Here is a 19,101-nt window from a genome sequence, read left to right on the forward strand (position 1 = left end):
GCCAGATGGAGATGGTAGACAGAGACTGGGGATAAAGATGTTCTTTGCTTTATCGGTGAGCAAAGTCAAGTGCTTGCTGTGCTTGTAAGAGAGGCTGGAGCTAACAGCGGGGATTTGGAGCTGGAGGTGGAAGCAGCATCCTGCCAGGCTGGTGGGGGTGGTCCATGCTCAAGCCCTACGGTGTAGTCATATGCCAAGCTAGAGCCTTCTCCAGCAACACTGCCTGGAGCTCAGCCCAGCAGGGCCAGACCCTTTTGTGTGCTTGCATGGTCTCTCTGCTCTGCCGCAGAGACATTCCCCTGGAACCAGCTCTTAATTTGCAGATAGTTTTCCTTCCTTACCCTGAATTACCAGTTTTCCCATCACTGAAGTCGTCCCTAGTGTTTTATTAACTAGCTCCTAACAACTTCTAAAGCACCTAAGAAAGACAGATCACTGTCAGTTGTTCTTTTTATCTACAATTAAAGCAAACACCACTGATATTTAAAATCTTTTTTTTTTTTTTTTTTTTTTTTTTTTTGGTGATCAGCTGTTTGATAAAGACGTTGCAAACCAGATCTCCTCTTGTTGCTGTAAGATGTGAAAAGGTCCTTTGTCAGCAACACATTGCAGTGGAATGAGCTTTATCTTTTATAAGTAACTGGGAGCAAATGGAGCATCAGTTCCTCTGCTCTGGTGCTGCCCAGCCCCCTTTGGTGCTTCTGGACAATGAACAAAACCTGCCTGTCACCTGGATAACCCAGAGCAGCCCAGGGTGCTTGACCTCTGCATGATAGAGTCTGCACTGACAGCGAGCAGCAAGAAAAGTCATGGTAGATGTACCCTGAATTTTGTGTTCTGCATGGCTCCTTGCAGTGTGACTCCCCAAGTCACACACAGTCTGGCAGGTACCTGGCACATCTGGGCCACCTGGGAGTGGCCCAGGAATTAGAGCTTGGCCAGGAATGATGTTTCAATTGTAAATGTGCAGCTGTCCTTTACAGGGAGGAAAAACCGTCTCAGGTTTTCTTCAGAGCAGGTCTAATCCTGCATAGATGTGGGGCAGCTTCAGAGGGTAAGTAGTTTAAGAGCTTTGCTGTTGGTCAGCTTGAGCATCCAGGCAGGGGGGCTGCTGGCTGCTTCCCTAGGTGCTAATTAAAAGATTACCTCCATTAGCATTCAAGAGTTTTGCTGGTAAAGTAGCAAAGATTTGCTTTGAGTCAGGTCAGATCCTTGGATCAAAATGTCCTTTAGGGGGCTAGTCTGTACACAGATGCACGTTATTAATAATAATTAAAAAAATACAGAAAGCTTCTATTTGGTTGTCTGTGAGGGTTATGTACGTGGGTGTGTGTTTCAAAAGCACATAACTGATTATAAAAATCATTGATGGTCTAAGTCAGTATTAGGGATGGTTGGATGACAGTGAAAAGCAGCCCTGGCACATTTCAGGGATGTTCTTGTCATGACTAACCCCTCTCACTCTCAACCCTGTGGAATTTTTCAGTGCCCAGCACAGACCAGCACTGAAATTGCAGGTTTGCAGAAGTTTTTAAATCTCTCCCCAGCTGGCAGCAAATTAAGGAATTGCAAGTATTTATTGGTTTAGGGATAAAATATAACCTCAAAAGCTATAAAAAATGTTGACAATGAGGCTTTTTTAAGGGAGTCTTACTTTCTTTATGGTTTTGTGAGTCAAATGTGTCGAAGCCTGACAGAGGAAGAGGTTTTAATCTACAGGTGGTGTCTCTTGCTTGATGGTTTCCTGCTTCTAAAATTACTTCCAGGTTTTTTGGAATTGGGTCTGAAGCTAGTTTCAGTTTTCAGTTTGTGGGCAACCTTGCTTACCACTTCAGCAGGCTGGATTTGTGAGGGTTGGGGGCAGCAAATGCTAGTGCTTTTAAAGATTCTTATTTTGGCTGCCAAAAGTCCATTTGCCACTCTTAAAATATTTACAGCTGAATCTTTGGATTCACATCTTCTTTTGCTCGAGGAAAGTGCTGAAGCTGGCAATGCTGAAATTTTGCTTTGATCTTTCTTCCCCTGTCTTGCATGGGGAGTTTGGGGGAGAGCGTGCCCAGGGTGAAGGATGTTGATTCATCTGTGCTCATCCTGGACAGGCTGACTTTTGCTCATCCTGCAGCAGTGAAAGTCAATATGAGCAAAGCAAATTAAAGGTGGATGCCAGTCCTTAGTTTATGATAAAAACATCAACCACTTTTGAAGTGTGCATTTTCTCTCCTTAAGGGCTGTCCCTCCTTTGGGGCACTTGTTAATGAATGCCGTTTGTGCCCAAACTTTGTGCTCTTACTGCAGGGCATGTAATTGGGGATACATTAGGCCATATTTCTGTTTATTTATATAAGTAAATAAATATTCATAAATTTTGAAGTATGTGGAGTAATCCTCCTAGTCTGTCTTTAATGATCCTCTATTGATTGCTTTAAGACCTTGCTTGGAATTTTGTATTAACCAAAGCATCCCAGTCATTACTTTCAGAATAAAAATTTCTCTTTATGTGTGATCTTTGCTTTTCTATGAGCACCTGCATCTGCAGGTACTGACTTACAGTGCACAGTAAATACTGAGCTATCTTCTGACTTATTGTGCTCTTCAGATTGCAAAGAATCAGTGACCTATCATGAGACATATTGTTAATGCCAGCAAGAGAGCAAGAGGTGTCTGCTTGGCTTCTGAATCCTTTGTGTTGCTTCGAGGGGCTCTGTGCAGAACTGGAGGTGCTGACAGGCTGTTTTCTGGTGCTCCCAGCTGCTGGGCAGCATTATGAGGATTAGCATTGAGGAACTCTTAGCAAAATTTGTCTCATGCCACGAAAATTTAAGGCCTCCAAAGCTGGCTGGCATCCCAGGGCTGTGAGAGGCCCTTGGAGGGGCTCTTGGTAAAGGTGGCAGGATTTGCACTGTTCCCTCTGTGAATGGGACATGATCTGAAGAGTTTCTGATTAAGCTTTAATCATCTCCAAGCTGGTTTGGTTGCTTACATAGGGCAGCAGACAAAAACTGCTGAGCAGGAACGGCTGCTATGGGGCCAGTCTGCCACCATGGGAGGGCATCTACCTAATCTTCCTGTCCTGCAGTGTGGTGCCAGTTCAGAAACACAAAATACCATTTTGGGCAATATTTTATTCTCAGGGTGTTTCCTGGGTTAGAATCAAAGCCAGCCTTCTAGTTTTTCCCTGGCAGTGTTTTGGGTATCCTGTGATTTTGCTGGCTCTACTTTTGCAGGGTACCGTCACTGTGCTGCCTCCTCTTTATCTTTGCAGTGTCAAAATCAGGAGGTCAGATTAGAGACTTGGGGCTCCAGCAGCAGAAACAGGGCCTGAGTGTGTGCAACAAAACAAAGTCCCTATATTTATAACAATTATTGTTACAGCTTGGGGGATGAGGGACAGCTGCATTGCAGCCCTGGTGCCTCTGGAAGGTGAATCTCTTACTATCCTGATTAGAAGTGTATCTTCAGCCCAGGCTCAGCAGCCCAGTTTGCCTGGCTGGGGGCATTCCCTGGGGAGCTGAGTGGTCTGGAGACCCTGCACTGCCCTGGCTTGGCTCCCTCCACAGCTTGGATCTGCCCTCCTGCTACTGGCAGCATTCTTGTGGCACATGGCTGTGGGATTGCCATCATCCCCCCCCACTGGCACTATCTCTTGGCTTTCATTAAGCTTTTTGCACAGAGCAGCTCTTTGTGGTGGCTCCTGTGCAGTTTTATCCAGGGCTCTATTTGCATTACCATCAGGTGGTTTTCGTTTGACCTTTGCCTTGCTTAAAAAATAAGTACCAAGGTACTAGGAAGAGAAGTAATTTCCCGGATAAGCACTTCTTCCCTGTTCTTCTGTAGTTCATGGGGGAGCTGGCTTACCCTGCCTGTGGATGACTAAGGAGGAAATTCTTTTTTGGTTAGGATAATGCTGACACTTCACTGGATTTTTTTTTTATCATGGGTTTATCACTTCCTCCCTATGAATTCTTATGTGCAGGGCAGGAAAAAAAATAGTGGTGACCACAAGTTATGGAATTTGCCTTCTGTGGAAAAGATGCTGAACAGGTAAATGATGCTGTCAGGTTTGCCATGGTTTACATGGAGGATTTGCTTCATATCCAGTTATATAAACAGGCTGGGTGAGAGTCATGAATATTCTAGCAGCTATCATCTTTCAGATGTGTTTTTTTAATGTTAGAGTTAATTAATGCTCATATCTCTTGAATATATGTGAGTGTAAGCCTGCTCATCTTTCAGGTGGGGAGGAGGTTTGCGTTTATCACTTGTCTCTCAGAGATGGCAAGGTCAAACTTGAGTTTATGTGTAAGGGGTTTCTGGGTCACCTTGTTAATCTCCTTACCTCCCTTTTTTTGTGGAGGAGATCTGGATGTGTGTCTCTAGAGAAGGCAGATGGATTTTGGCCAGAGAGACTCTGCCTTTTGGGTAAACATGTGTGTGTTCTTCCAGTGTTTGCTTCCCAGTGGTGCTCGGTGATTGCACTGTTGATCTTTCTGCAAAGGCTTGACACTGCTGCTGAAAAGCTTTGACACTGCAAAGCATTGTTTACTTATGAAAGTGTTATTATGTTTTGAATATCTATTATTCATCTCTTGTGCTAAAAGTGACATTATGTCATGAAATTGCTCTTAGATTTCAGAGCTTTGAGGAAAAGCTGGTTTTTTTTTGTCCCAGACTCTTTGTGACAGTACTGGAAAGTGCCTTACCCTTTGTATCTCTGTAGACCCCTTTTATGAATTGTGAGTGACAGCAGGAAAAGTATAAAAGAGTGCAGAGGAGCTGGTTTTGATGTTTATAAAAGGCTTTGATAAAAGATGCAGCACACAGACTTGATGTTATTTCCTATTTTTAACTTCTTAGGAGCATAAACTGCTCAGATCCAATATTTATGTAAAAAGGGAAAGAGGGGGGCTGTATTTCTTCTTTATTTTCTCCTTTGTTTTTCTTTTTTAGGGCCAGGTGAATTAAAATAGAAAAGTGTCTCTCTTCTATGCCCTAGTAAAATTTTCTTCCATGAAGCATCAGTAAAGCCAACTCTATGGTGTCGAATGTGTGGATGATGCTGGAGGAGACCAGCTGCAGTTTTGAAGGCTCCTTATTTGCAGGCTTGTGCCTTCAACTTCCCAGCCATGGCTGGCTCCAGTGGACCCCGCAGCCGTGGTGATGTGCATGGCGATTCCCCAATAACGGGGAATGAGAGTCAGAGAAATCAAACATGGAAAAGCTGGGGCAGTTCCTCCCCTTTCTCTAAAAGTCAGATCACAGTAGAGGCATCTCTCTAATAAGTAGATTTGCTTGCCCCACAGAGATAAAAGGCTGTTTGCTGGCTGGGTAATAGCAGTTTTACTGATGAAAGTGTTTGTCATTATTTCCAGCTTTCTTGTTGCAGTCTTCTCTCCTAGTCTTGTCTGCCAGCATGGATGGCTTGTGGTGGGCCTCTGTACTCCTGCATGAGAACTCCTGCATATTCCCTTGCAAGTAACACATGAGGAAGCTTCATGGCACTTTCCATGTGTGTGTGCATAGGTACTTCTGAACAGAAAATACGAGTGAGGGTGGGTATGGACAGTGAGTGCATGCATGGCATTGGCATGGACATTTCCATGATTGGTCCTTCATCCATGCATGGGTCTTCATGCTGGAAGGTGAGTTATGAGTGTGGAAACCTGTCCTTGAGATCCACCTGATGACAAAAGTTATCCTCTTGCTTAAAACACCACGTTTTCTATTTTATTTGGGCTAAATGCCTTGAAACACCCTCTGCAAGGAGTTCTGCTATCCCTTGGAGAACCCCAGGACAGAGCAACTTTGCTGAGTCCCATCTTGCTGCAGTGGAAGAATTCATCTTGATGGGATAGATACAGCAGCAGCTGTCAGTGGGGCTTTTGAGTTCTTCAGCAACATCCATTCATCCAAGGGGCTGTTCAAAGCAGGTGCTGGTTTGAGGTAGCTGGACTTTAGCAAAGACATCTGAGGGGAGTAAGCACTTTCTGCTCTGTTCTTCATGCAGGAGCTTGCATGTGAAACCATAAAAAAAAAGGGAATTACCAGCCTTGGGTGGTCATTGAAAGTCTGTTTGCTTGGGTGTTGTCTCCCAGCCTCTGCTGTGTCTCTAGAAGATTGCCAAGCTGGACACTGAGGTCTGCAGGGTGGGGTGTTCATTTGGGATGTATTGTTGTAGAGCTGTGCCTGCTTGGTAGCCTTGCGTCTTGTGTGCTCCTTTGTGATGATGAGTCCCCAGTTACATTCCAAAAGGACAACTCTGCTCACACACAATTACAGGGGATGAGGCACAGGTTTTTTTTTCCTTGCCTCACCCATGAAACTGTGTAACAGCATAGGGGAGCAGCTGACTTGTTGGACTTGGCTAGCTTATATCAGTAGTGTGTCAGCTCATACAGGTGTCTTTTCACCTTCTGACAGGCTGTTCAGTTAGGCAGAAAGTGTGGGTATGCTTAGTTCTTTTGTAAGGTATGGGAAGACTGTTTTGTTCAACTGGAGTGGACACCATGGTGAATTGGAAAAGCTGGTGCTGAGTCCAAAAGAGATTAGTCAGGGTAGAGTTTGTTAAGCTGAAGTGACAGACGTTGTCTGCGTCCCAGCTGTGGCACTGGTGTTGGGGTGTTCTCGCCGTGCCTTGATGCCTGCTGTTCAGCAGGTTGGGTGCTTCCATTGCATTTCCAGCAGCAATCCATATGCTCTGCAGCACAGTGGGGACCCCCCAAAACCTGGGCTCTATGTCATTGAGCAGAGCTGTGCCAAAGTGTCTGATGAAACATGGATCTTGGCCGGCAAGAGCTGCAGTTCCTCTTCTTTTGAAAGAAGCTGGGAAAGGCTCCCCAAAACAACCAGTGGAGAGAGTGTCCAGATGAAAGATCTGGTAAGTCTCAGTGTCCCCTCTGTGGTGTTTTCAGGCTCTTCTGTAATCAGCTGTCATTTCAGGATCTGGGCATATTGGACTTCAGGGAGTATGGATTGAAACTTAAACAAACAGTGATTCTTCTATAAATATTTAGCTCACACTGTTTAGGAGCTGCTGGGAGTTGGAGACAAAAAATAGTTTAAAGTTCATGACTGTCTGGAAAAGCTATCGGAGGGAGGCACTTGGTCACCAGATTGCCTGGCATGTAGGTTTTGAATAGCTAATCCTCATCTTCTCCCCTTCCCCTCCCCCCCCCCCTCGGGAAGAGGATGTGTTTAAGCATCCTTTGGAGAGGCATAAGGTTGCATTTTTCCATTGCTAACATGGCTGCACTGGGGATTCAAATCAAAGAGGTTTTCTTCAAGAGAAGACCTGGTAGGAAGCAAATGGGGGGTACACCCTGGCTGTACACATCTTTTCAAATTTGGACTGGTCCCAATCCATCTGAAGTTCATACATCTGCATGGGAGAGAGGAGATGTGTCTCCCAAGTGTGTGCTTTTGTCTGGCCACCTTGATACCAGGACAGAGATTTGTGCCTGGACCAGCTGCTGCTGAAGGAGGTGGGGTCCCTGATGGGGTTTGTGTAGGCAGCATGGATCTTGGGCTGCCACGTTGTTCCTGCTCTTGCAAAAACCTTGATAGTGAGGTAGACCTTTCTCTGCCAGCTTTTTTTTTTTTCTCTTAAATATGGAGATAATACACTTTTTAAAAATTGCAAAGCTCTTTAAAGAATAGAAAAGAAATGTGCTGATAAGGAAGGTATTGGTAGCTGAGACAGGCAGTGGCATACAAGCTTTGAATAAGCAGGGAACTTCACCATGAACAGGAGTCTGGGGTTACTGATTAAAAAGAAGAGAAAATAATTGATTATTTTCTCTCTCCCTCTGCCTTGCTTTCTCTGTCTTGCTCTTCTAACACTAAATACTTGCAGTTGAAGTAGATGATGGTTGTAGGTCTCTTCCAACTATCCTATCCTAGCCTATCCTATCCGATCCTATCCTATCCTATCCGATCCTATCCTAGCCGATCCTATCCTATCCGAGCCGAGCCGAGCCTAGCCGAGCCGAGCCTATCCGAGCCGAGCCTAGCCGAGCCTAGCCTATCCTAGCCGAGCCGAGCCGATCCTAGCCATCCTAGCCTAGCCCAGCCCAGCCCAGCCCATCCCATCCCAGCCCATCCCATCCCAGCCCATCCCATCCCATCCCATCCCATCCCATCCCATCCCATCCCATCCCATCCCATCCCATCCCATCCCATCCCATCCCATCCCATCCCATCCCATCCCATCCCATCCCATCCCATCCCATCCCATCCCATCCCATCCCATCCCATCCCATCCCATCCCATCCCATCCCATCCATAAAACAGTAAACACAAAATGCTTGCCATGCCCTGTGAAACATTTTACAACTGTTTGCACCACCCCTGCCCCTGATTACAGCATCCCGGGTCTTTTTGTACCAGGATGATTGGTGTGCCCTGTCCTTGTTGTCAACTGCTTTGCCAGGAAGATTAATGGCAGACGAGAAAATGTGAGGTAAGGACAGGTAAGAAAAAGGTAAATTTCTCATTTGTCAGGTTGTTGAAACTACTTTTGAGGTTTGAGAGAAAATGTCAGTATTTGAGTTGGAGGTGGTGGCAAGCTTGATGGTTTTTCTCTTTCAATAGTTTCTTTTAGTGCCTTTCCTAATTTAAAATAAGGTGTTTAAATTATTAATGTTTTAGCTCTCAAGCAGAGGGATTCCAAAGCCTTTGGCAAATATCTGCTGAAGCATCTATCTTAAAAAGAGCTTCATATTTTTTTCTGACTCCATCTTTGACACAGAAGCTCCCCTTCTGTGAGAAGCACTGAATCCACAGAGGTGGACAAAGAACTTGATTTATGTAGAAGGTAATTTTTTCCAGTGGTGTTTGGCCAGAAAACATAAAGATGATAATGATTTTATTTTTTGGCATAGCCTTTGCAGATCTCTGTGCTTTTGCCTGTGGCTGAAGCAACACTATGCCATGGGTGAGTGCCAGCACACTGTCTGTGATGCTCAGGTACTGCCTGTGAAAGGTGGGTACCCTTATCTGTTCTTTCTGGCTGTAACAACCTGGAGATGAGAGGCAGCTGAGGCTTCAGACACTTCCACCAAAGCTGTAGTTTGAGCTCAGCCCTCCTGTTAGATTTACCACACATTTTCCTCTCTATTCCCTTTAGGTATTTGTACTGATTTTGTACCAAATCTCCTTCTTGCTACTTGAACTGAAGAATAAAGTATTATAACTCTGGCTTGGGGCAACTGTCCAAGGGATATATTGGGATACACTTGGCCTTTGAAAACAAGGACTTCAGTCTCCAGCCCTGTCAGTCCTTCTGGCTCCTGGAAGTTTTTCTTCCAAATGGTTATTTCAAACCTCAGAGAAGAAGTTTGTTTTTTTTCAGAGCTATGATTAATACCATTTTTACGCTTCGTTGCAAAATGCCACACAATGAATGAGACCAGCAGGGTGGTGGTTTATGGGTGGCAGGGAAAAAACAAAAATCAAACAAACACTTTTAAATGCTGTTTTAGAAGAGTGATGTGTGTGTGCATGTTTTATAATCTGCTGTGAGCTGCGAGGTTACGTTCCTATTAAAAAGAAAAGGGGGAAAAAGGCTTAAACCTCATCTGTGGAAAGAATGTCAGAAATAGTTGAGAAACTGAATAATTACAGTCTTTTTTGTGGGTCAGTGAAAGCAAAGGGTTGCTATGCAGTTGGCTTTGCAATTAAAAAGTCACAGGATGGTTGAGGCTGGAAGGGAGCTGTGCAGGTGGTTGGTAGCTACAGCCAGTTGCCCAGGACCATGTCCAGATGGCTTTTGCATATCTCCACAGATGGGGACTCCACAATCTTCCTGAGCAGGCTTGGTCACCCTTGCAGTAAAATGAGGCATAGTGCCTGGTATTTCAGCACATTGGCCATAGGTTTCTGCTCGTTACTGTTGCAGTCTAGAAAGTTTGTGGGAGTGTGCAGTGTTGGGACAGAATGTGTTGAGCGCATGGGGAATCTGGGCTGCAGCTGAACCCCGTGGCTTGGGCTTGGCAGTGCTTTGCTGGCACTTGGGAGAGTTGGGCTTGGCATAAGATGCCAAAAATGGTCTCTTCAGCGGTGTGCAGGGAGTCTTGCTGCCTGATGGCCGGGTCTGGGCCACTTATTTGGTTTTGAGGCTTTGCTTATACCTGAGCCTTCATCCACCTCTGCTGTGTTTTGCTTCCCTTCCCTTGACAGTGTGCCTATTCCCAGCTGGGAGTCACTTTGCCACAGGAATCTGGGACTCATTTAACAGCATAAAATCAGGCTAATTACACCTTTGAAGTGTTCAGCATCAGTGGTGCTGCAGCATAAGGTGCTTCTCCAGAAAACTCTGTTAGTGGCAAGCCTTGGGGAAAAGAGGCCTAGAGGTTTCTTGTGGCTGTGTGCCTAATGTGTCCCCATCCTGGAGACAAAGAGGATGCTGGTGCCTGTGGGAGGTCACCTAATCTCCCAGAGAGACATTTGGGTCAGCATGGATTTTCTTCCTGGTGGCTTCATGTGCATCCCTCACACATGGAAAACAAGCAAAGCCTAAGACTACACTCAGCCTCTTTCCGTCTCTAGTGTTTCCTCCTGTCTTCCATCCATGGAGAACAGTAGCCCTTGTTTGTTGCCCTGGATGCATTTTTTTTCCCCTCTAAACCATGTTCCTTTCATCCTGTTTTTGTTGCTAATAAGTGATGGGAGTAGCAGCAGTGAGATGATAGCTCCCAGTGCACATTCCCGCTGTCCACAGACGTGTCCCATGTGCCAGTGACGGGTATTTTCTCATTAAAAATAGACCACAGACAATGCCACTTCCCGAGGACTGTGATTTATCATTTAATAACAAGTGGTTACTCATTTCCTTCGGAAAACTTTCTGGAAGTGTTATTTTTCTTTTCCCCCTTGCTTCCCTTTTTTTAATTTCCTTCAAAACCCTTCATTACCCATCAGAGCCACTGTGTCTGTTAAATGAAGTGTTCCCTTTTCAAGTGGAAATCATATTTATGATTTAAAGTTAATGAAAATAACAACTCTTAACCCATTGGGCATGAGCTTTTCTTTGTAAGTGCCTGCAGCCCTGAAGTCTTAGCTCAGCCGCAGGAAATAGCAACAGAGAGCTGGGTAGGTAAGACTTGAAAAACTGTGATTCTGATCCTAAATGGGGAATGGATGATTTGCTTGAGCTGACTTCAAAGAAAATTTCAAAAAACTTTAGAACTCACACTGTCTTGAGTTGCTAGCCTTTATCTGTGATACCTCCAAGTTCTCCTGAAGGATGGAGAGCCTGCAGAAGTGCTAGGCAGTCTCATACCAGGTCTGGTATTTTAGTGACTTTACCAAAGAAGTTCAAAAAGCTGTAGAGTAGTTCTTGAGGAAATCCCAACAGGTCAGTAAACAAACTTGGGAAATGTGCTGAAGATGAAGTCATTTTAAGTTGGTATTTAAGAAGGTAAAAGAAACAGTTCTGTGTTGGATCAGAAGTGATTTGCAGGGTCAGTAGCAGATCAGATGGTAGATTGCAGACGATGCAGGACATTGCAGGTACTTCAGGTCATAACATCTTCTCTTACAGTTGCCTTAATGAGCTGCAAGGGTAGTTTAAAGATACAAAAAAATAAATTCAATAAAGACAAGTGCAAAACAGCACTCTTGGAAAATGGATGCACGTACCCAAAATGAGCAGTAACTCTCAAAATGAGCAGGTTAACTACAGAAAAGAATCTGTGAGCTGCAGTGAATCACAGGCTTGTTGTGAATTGCAGTCAGATGCTGTTAGAAGACAGGTAGATCTTGAATAGCCCAGACAAAAATGGCAAAGGTAATAATTTGTTCTGTAAAAGCCCTGTTTAAAACACAGCATCCAGTCTCAGCCTCTCTGTTTTAAATATGAAAGCAGGCAGCTTGGGAAGATGAAGCTTCTGTTTGGGAAAATTTACTTAAAAGGAACAGCTGGAAGATTTGCATATGTTAAACCTAGGGAAAAAAGCCCCAAACCAACAGCCCACAGGTGTCAGGCTGTGGTTTGATGGTATGCTGTCTTCAGCAGTAGTTTTGGGGATAAGTATCTCTGCTCTCCTGGTATTGACTGTGCTGCAGCTCATTGTGTGGTCAGTTGTGTAGTCACAACCTGTGTCCACACGGTGAGCTGGGACAAGGAATTTCACTCAGTATAGAAAAAGCTGAAGTGTCTCCAAATTTATTTCAAAGTATGGCCACTCAGACAGCAGATATTATGCAGGAGGAAGGAGGGCAAGGAGAGGAACTGGAGATTGTGAGCACCTGGTAGAACTGAGCCTTGAAGGGAACACAGCAGATTTGAGACATCCAGGAAGGTGGTGTGCAGAGTGCAGCACACAATGTCTCTCCATGTCTGAAGACAGGACTAGACGAAAATTGCATACAGGGAATTCCTTTTCTGGGCACGGTCTTCCAGTGCATCGTCTCTGTCATGCCTGTAGAGCGGGGTAGGCTGGTATTTCTCAGAGTGTGGGTTCCAGCTCCTGGTGGTGGTGGTGGTGAGGGAGAATGAGTGAGGCTGGAGCTGACCCAAAAAGCATTAGAAACTTCTTTGTTAGCAGCACAGCAGCCCTTCCTGGGTGGTGGGGCAAGTGATACTCATTGCTGGGAACTGCAGCCGAGTCCTGCTTGCTCTTGGCAGGGCTGTGCCAGTGTTGCCTTGGAGAGCAGCACAAAGACAAGCCAAGAGAGGGTTCAGGGCTTGGTGGCTGTTTGACTTCCCTCCTGGCCCAGCATTTCTGCAGTCCTTGCATCCAGATTTTGGCATGGGTTCTGCCCCTGTCAGTCCTGCTGAGGCTGAGTGTCTTAATGCCTCCTGATGTTCTGAATCCAGATTTCATTACTGCTTTGCACTTGGCTTTTTGGCTCTTGGAAGTAGTTTGGTTGACCACAAATTGGTCACTCTGTGCTATGATGTAAGCTGATGTTCTTCTCTGCTGTGGATGCTAAACCAAATATCCCTGCAGCTGCTGGGATGTTACCAGGGTGGTGTTTGCAGCTGATGGGAATGTGCTGGAGCTGTGCAAGCCTTAGTGATTCAAGCTGATACTTAGGTTTATGATGAAATGCTAAATGCCTGGTCTGTTCTGTCCAACCAGCTCTACCCCTAGGGAAAAAAAGGGGGTTTACTGCAAGAAGAAAGGATATTCCAGTATTGGTTGGTTGATAATGAGAACAGAGAGCATCAAAGCTGAAACAGTATGTGCTGGGTTTTGAAATCACTGGAGGATATAGAAGTGCCATGAAGAGGAAGATCATAGATAGGCAGACCTACAGGATATGCCTGGCTGATTTTTTGTAGGCTGCAGAGCTTTCCCCTGTGGTTTGCAGGGTTCCTTTGCCGTGCTGCATCTCTGTACAGCTCAAAGGACAGTGTCTTTGTCCACAGTCTTGGAGGATATAGATGTGAGCCTTGCTAGGAAGATGTAGACTTCAGTTCCAGTCTTGTTAATGCTAATATTCTCCTGAAGAGAAGAAAAAAAAAAAAAAAAAGGCAGCTTAGTATGTTTGCTTGTGACATGTTTGACGTTGTTGCTGAATCTGGCTTGTGCTGATCTCGGTTCCTTAAAGAATAAAAGAAGCATGGTAATTTGTCTTAGGATGGGTACAGAGAAAGTGAAGAAGAGAACAAGTAGTTTACTAATCATTGCCTTTTGCCTTCTCCAGTCTGGCTGGGGCTTACTCTGGGAAGAAGTTAAATCCCCAGACAGTTCCATATAATATCACCAGATGAAGGGGTGGCCGCCACATGAAGCTGACTGGTGGCAGGGCTGGTGTAGCAGGACTGTTGATAGTGGAGCTGCAGAGCTCTTCAGCAGAGTCAGCAAAGTTATAGTGGCATCTCAGGGATGTGTCTTTAGACATACAAAAAACCCATCTTTGGTGGTTTGGGTGATGCTGAAGGCTCTGAACTGCATTCCTGAAACCCCAGGGTGCTGTATAGGTGATTCAACAGCATCAGCTCTAAGTGAGGAAGTGCAGAGTCTAGCAACTGCTGGACTTCAGAGGACAGGGTAAAAGGTAGGACTGCAAAGACATTGGCACAAAGGATTTTAAAAATGTTTTTAAGGAAGACAAATTAATAACAACTAACTTTCTCATTAGAAGTCTCTTTTCAAGGAACAGATCTATTATGGTAATGGCAGTGGTGAATATAATTATGTGTAAGGATGAAATCTTGGTTTTGGTGACTTCACAGGACTAGTATTTCTTCATGCAAAGAGGTGTTCTTGGAAGCCAGTCTGGAAGTATAGTCATGGCAAGAGGATGTAGGTCTGAGTGGGACTTATCTGACAGCTGCAGGAAATGTTTAATGTTGTTTTTACCTTGATGCATTTGTTCCAGGGCTGTTGGTACTGCCAGGGCATTCTGAGCAGGTGGATACCAAACAGCATTTGTGACCAAGTGGGTCATCCATCCTCTGGTCAGTTTTCCTGTAAGAGCATCTCTCAGGCAGGATCAGCACCTCTCCTGCATGGTACCCACAGAGAGCTGTGAGGCACTTTGCTGGGGTGGATGCTGGTGTGTGCAGGACTGCCAGAGCTTTGCTTCCACCTGCTCATCTCCCTGCACGCTTGCTGAGGGTGCTGAAAGCAGGGAACCTCAACAGCCATCGAATGGTGATGGAGCACACACAGCTCTCCACCCCAGCACTTCTTCCCCATCACTGTCCCCCAGTTTTCTGTTCCCCTCCCCCAGCTCTGTGGCTGGGGGCTGCTGTGACCACAGTGAAGCCTCACTCTGGCATCTTCCTCCTTCTCTCTTCTGTCCTGCCTTTCCCTCCCTCTCCAGCTGCTGGGTTGCTCTAAGCAACTTTGGCTCCTGTCCCAGGAACAATCTCTCAACACACAAAAACCAGGAAGGCTAAAATAACACTTTAAAATTGTTAAATAAATAGCGATGGAGCTCTGCTTAAATGGGAAACGCAGCTTAATTTGTTAAAGGCTTTTTGTCCTCCCTTGGACAGGAATTGGCTCTGTGTGTGTGTGTGTGTGTGTGTGTGTGTGTGTGAAGCATTTCTTGTAGCTTCTAAGCTGCATCTCGTGGCCCCAAGTGGGCAGAGAGGGTTATGTGAGTCTGAGTTACTAAACACTTACAGTAAAAGTGTAGTCATCCTGAACCTCAGCCAAAGAGCTGGAGGTTTTGTAAGGCTTTTTTTTTTTTTTTTTTTTTTTTTTTTTTACGTTTTCCCTTCTCTCCCTGCAGGATGCTGCTGCGTCACTTGCATTCTTCACCCCAGCCCAGCAGTAACTCTTTCCAGACTACCAGCAGCAGTCCAGGCACTTACATCCTGCTCCATTCCCTCTCCAAGAGCTTTGTGTATAGGGCAAGTGCGTCCATCCCCTTTCCTTCAGCAGAGGAGCTGCTGCCAGCTCAAACAGAGGTTCCCATCTTTCTGAAACATGAAAAACACTCATTTCTCTCTCACACCTTTTCAAAACTGGAGCAGAAAGAGAATAGCAGTTACTGCCATATGAGAGAGTGAGAATGGGAAGCTCTGGATAAGCATTTGTAAAATATCCAGGGGAAATAGATGCTGGCAAAGACTCTGCTGAGTGGGAGTGGGTGTACCAAAATGTATGTGTCAGGATGAGAAATGTATTTCTAGGGAAGGACATGGAGAACTGGCTGCTTCCCAGGACACAGCTCCTCCTGGGGCTCTTCCTGTGGGAGATCTCTGCATTTTTTTTTTTTAACACATGGACTATCTCCCCAGCCCACTCTTCTGAGTAGAAACTAATCTCTGTATTGAGAGAAAGTTGTTTCTTATTAACTCTCTGAATGGGGAAAAAATAACCTCAACTCCCTGTAGTGGGAATTGCACAAGTCAAAATTTTGCATTCCCTTCTCCAGACTCCAAAGTCGTTCCTGGAAGGATGAGTTGTGGGTCAGAGAGGGGCTGTGCCCTCCTGCCATACCTGCTGTGAGCTGCCAGGTCTGGCTATCAGTCTGAATGCATGATGAGAGCAGAGTAAAAAGAGTAAAACTGCAGTCATGGCCTGAGCAGGGATACCCAAAATTAACATCAAAAGGAAAGGAGGGAGTTGTCCAAATACAGCCTGCAAACCTTTAATTCTGTGTGACAGTGGTACCCCGAGCCAGGTAATCTCCAGGATCAGTGTTGCTGCAGTAATGGAAGCAGCTGATGTGGGAAGATGAAGGTTTGATGGAAGGTATAATAATCTATCTTAGATGTTTTAATTTTCCCTTTTCATCCCAAACATAAGGAACAGAATTTCCTCCACTTTGAACGGGTCTTTTTATGTTCTCTTTTTACAATTGGGTAAAACAAAATCATGTTTCTTCAGTATATAAAATGAATCTGGCAGCCTGGTTTTGTACTTCAGCCTCCCAAAGAAACAAGCAAGCATAAAGCAAGAAGATACACTGCCTACTAAAATGTCCCAATTATTAAAAAATCCACAATAAAATCCTCTGTGAACATCCTGTTTCAATTCTGCAATAAAACTCATTGGTCAATTAACGGTGGATCTCCTGTTCCCATGGAGAAAGGCAGTTGCAGACTTAAGAGGTTGCTGTGGGAAAGGGGGAAAAAATAAAATTAAAAAGATCCAGTCTTGGTCTTGCAAACAAAGGTTGCCTTGGATTGCAGTCACATGTTGCAGTTCAGCTGATCTCGCTCATGCCAAAAGGGGAAAGATTTCTAGTACTTGCCTGAGCCCCACTGAACTGGTTTAGGGAATTAATTAGAAGAAAATTACTCATCTTTTGTGTTTTTTCCTATCTAGTTTCCTCTTAGATTCAACTACCCTGCCTTAGCTCACTAGGTCAGGGGGTCAGGGGCAGCTGGGACAGGATACTTTGGCCATTGTGTGAATTTAACAGTGATTTAAAATTACACTGCTGAAAAATGTCTTCTGGCTTTTCCCAGCTGGGGAAGAAGAAGTCTCTAAGTACCCAAACCTGGGATACCACTAAGCCTTTTAAGTCCTAGCCCTGGTGGCTGAGTTGCATCAGCAAATTCAGGGCAGAAGCACCTGAAAGAGCATTCTGGGGTCAATTGCAGTCCCAGGGCACATCAGATGAACGATAAGCTTGTGTTGGTAAAAACCTCACCGTACATATATCTGCATTCAGTAAATAGTTTTGGCCTGGTCAAGCTCCTTTCCTGGGGGGCACTACTCTGTGCTAGGGGGAAATGTCCAGAAGACCCTCGTATGGCTGGACATCATATGAGATTACACAGAATCCACTGGTTTGGCTTCACAGAGTTGATAGTGAGGTGTGCATTGCATGGATTTTTGGGGCAAAGCCAGCATAACAGGTTTATCTCTCCTCCTGGGTGGTTTACTCAGGCCTTAGGGCTCATTTCTGGTCTTTATAAGGTATATCAGGTCCCTGGGTTTCAGAGGGTCAGAAGATACTTTGGCTGAAGGGTATGATCTCATAAGAGCCAAGTATTGAAAAACTTCCCAGGATTTTGTCACTTTGCCCATGTGTGTTCTGTGTCTGGCTGTGTCTAGAGAGCTGCTGGGCTGGCAGTTGCCAGGAACACCACTGCCCAGCTCAATCCAGGCTCTTGCTTCCTTGGTGCTTTGGTACTATGCCATGTATCTTTATTGTGGTGAAAAAAATTCTAGTGCTTGTTAGATCCCTAGAACTGTTAATTTTTAATAGGTTGGTGGTTATTTCCTTCTTTTTTTTTTTCCCTAACTCTGAGGCATTATGGATTAGAGCTGCTGAATAAAAATAAAAGAGAAAAATCAAGTATGTTTATAAATTTTAATTTTACAGTGAAAAGGCATATCTCTGCTTCTTGGGTGAGGTGGTATGAAATGCTTGCCCCATCCCAAGTTTCCTGTGCTCCCTGGTGGCCTCGAGGTCGTTGTTCATGGCACCCCATGGCAGAGATAAAAAGCTTTGGTGTATGTTCCCTGGGGGGCAATGTGGATTTCTCCTCAAAAACCTCAGTTCTGGCGACTGGTTTTATAAATGCCTAAAAAATGAGGCTTGTACTTTATCTCTTGAGAGATCGTTGATGGATCCATTTCTCAGAAAGATATTTTATTCAGTCCTTTAATGCCATGCCACTCCCTTCATTCAGATGCCTGGAGTCTTTTATCACGTCTCCTCTTACTCATTGCTTAGCCAGGTTGGGCATATTTAGTTCTTTTAATCTTTCCTGCACCTCAGCTGTCTTTAATCATCCTTGATGTCAGAACGTTTGATGCCCACTTCTGCGGAAAACAAGCCGAGGTTATTGGTTTTTTTTTTATTTTCGGGGTTTTTTTGAGTTTTGTTTTGTTTTGTTTTGTTTTGTTTTTTTGCGTGTGAATTGCTTGGGAAATATCTCCAGCCGCTTGTCCAGGCTCATGCCTGGATTCCTCAAAAGCTCCCTCAAATGTCTCAGTGTGAATGCTGAGGAAAATTTCTGGCTCACCATGTACACCACTGGACTTGGCACCCTCTGGGATTAATTAAAATGTCTATTTGTTGGGTGTGGGCAGCAACGCATTTGCCCCCCAGATGTTCCATGGATTGTGTTTCCAGGAGCCGATTTCTCTGGGCATCTGCAGAAGGGTGCAGGTGCTGATGGTGTTCCTAGAGAACAGGTCCAGAAAGGTTACTGTAACCTTTGTTTCCTTCCTGTACCTGCCAGCAACAGGGAGAGAAAGGTTTAATTGTTCCTATGATCTCAAAAGCAAAGCCTGATGGTAACTTTATAGGTGCCTGTTCTGCAGGTCAGGGTAATGCTTCTCTGGAATGGTGACCCCTTCCTGCTGCAGATATTGATGCCATCTTTCCTGAGTAGTTCATCTGTTTTGCACCCAAAAATAGTCATTCACAGCTTCTTTAATGAGTTTGAAGGTGAGGATTGCTGCTATCTGGTACCAGGCTGAGCACTGCATCCTTCAGGGCAGGTTCTTCAAACTCACTGTCTGAAGCTGATGTGTGGAGGTGTCCAGAATTCCCTCCACATACCTCCTGGATACCTGCTATTTCAGTGGGAGCTGTTTCCTAAAGCCTGACTCAATCATTTTCTTAAAATAGGCAAGCTCAGATGCTGACTGGAAGGGGTTAAGGCACTGATCTCCAGGTTTGCTGGGTCTAGGCCATTGCTGTGCAGCCAGGGGTGGCTTCCCTGACATGGACTTTGAA

The 19,101-nt window shown here is 45.0% G+C and overlaps 1 long non-coding RNA gene across 2 annotated transcripts in view; it reads left to right on the top strand.

The window, feature by feature from the left end:
* The window catches only part of LOC108961995 (uncharacterized), a 131,901-nt gene that overhangs the window by 39,646 nt on the left and 73,154 nt on the right, over positions 1–19,101 (top strand). The window contains exon 3 of one of the 2 annotated variants that reach the window (XR_007776988.1): positions 8,360–8,455. This is a non-coding gene — a long non-coding RNA (uncharacterized LOC108961995). The remainder of the gene's footprint in view (positions 1–8,359; positions 8,456–19,101) is intronic. The other variant, XR_001990430.3, reaches the window with a different exon arrangement.

This window comes from Serinus canaria, chromosome 2, assembly GCF_022539315.1.
Source record: "Serinus canaria isolate serCan28SL12 chromosome 2, serCan2020, whole genome shotgun sequence".
Taxonomy (NCBI): Eukaryota; Metazoa; Chordata; class Aves; order Passeriformes; family Fringillidae; genus Serinus; species Serinus canaria.